A 1662-nucleotide genomic window follows, 5' to 3' on the forward strand; every position below is an offset into this window, starting at 1 on the left:
ACAGGCATTTAAAAACTCCATATATATTTTAGATATTTTATGGTAACTCGTAAGGGAGAAAATAAACATTTAGAAAATATAAATACTGACAATGAGTTTATGCATAGAGAACAAATATTGTCTTATTTCACTAACAATAAGGAACCAAAGGGAAAGCATGGAATGATGTAATTATGCATAAAGGGCATATTTTAGAAACATTAAATGTGAATATTGAAATTATTTTCCACATGTGAATACAGAGGTATACGAACTATACTAAAATAGAATGAAAATCCTAGGAACAACATGGTCGCATTTCCAAAGAACAATTTAATTTAGTTCTTCTATTTGGTCAGTTCCATAGTCGGCTCCTCCCATTAGACAATTGACCATATATGCAAACCATTTAGCATTTTTGTTTCAAGAACAATTGTAACTGAAGATAAACTAACTTGCCAATTCCTAGAGCAACACAGAGACTTAGTTCCATTTTACTCACCTTTTTTTGCCTTCTCCGTCTGTATCTAAGTTATTCCCCCACTTCACTTCAAGATACTGCCTAAATACAGTTCTAGGGATTGGAACGAGGACATGTAGAATCATTCAGTGTTTGCAGTAAATGCAAAGGTTGACTATACCAGCACTAGCTCATCCATGAATTTTTCTTTAAAAAAGATCCTTTCTCATGATTGTACCCGAAATCAGCATTTTGCCTCTAGAAGATAGATGATGAAGACAATTGCAAACTTTCAGGATAGTTTCCCAAGTACGATGACCTGCCTCTGTGACAGGGACACCCTTATGACCAGGCAAGAGGGTGCTATGACACTGACCTGTGGCTGTGCTGGCAGAGAGAACCAAGTCCCTTCCCCTGCTGACGTCTCTGGGGAACGGATGCCTCACACTCTTAATTACCTCATGTCATTGAGGTGCCCAGAACTGGCAACCCTCAGGGACAGTGACTGTGGAGGACAGTGCCAGAGGAGACCAATCTCTTTTATTAGTTCACATACCTCACAGAAACAATAACTCCCTAGAGCTTTCTAGCTACCTTAGCTGCCATCTGTGAATAATCTACGTGTTTTACAAAACACTTAAGATTTTTCCTTCACAATTGCCCAAAATATTTACACATAAATATATAAAGAAGATTTCATTCAGTTACTTAATTTTAAATATAAATATGTGAATGAATTCTTCATTTCATTTCATTCATAACCAAGTTATATGGCATCACAAAGCTAATAATTAGGCATGTTCTAACCTTTAGCATGAATATAAAGGAGAGCCACCAAACCGTACCAAACTTCTAATATTCCAGGGAAAATAAACTTCAGATCCTCTAAAACTCTGTAAAGTTTATAACCATATGTTTTAATGATGTACTCAATTTAAAAAATTATGTCTTTTTAATAAAACATATATGGTTTACTTAAATTCAGCTAGTCTTTGCATTTAAGTTCCAAATGATTTTCGGTTTACCAGGAGAGTTAAAAATAATCACTACAGAAAAATGGAAGGAAGTTGATGGGTGCTTTGTGACTGTTTCTTGTAGATCCATAACTTCAAGTTCATTTATCATATTCAACCTAAGACATAAACTACCACCTGTGGAAAGTATTCTTACACTTGAATTTTCTCAGTTATTCCCATACCAGTTAGATACCGACCTGACAGTTA

Source organism: Suricata suricatta, chromosome 7 (assembly GCF_006229205.1).
Source record: "Suricata suricatta isolate VVHF042 chromosome 7, meerkat_22Aug2017_6uvM2_HiC, whole genome shotgun sequence".
NCBI classification, from domain to species: domain Eukaryota; kingdom Metazoa; phylum Chordata; class Mammalia; order Carnivora; family Herpestidae; genus Suricata; species Suricata suricatta.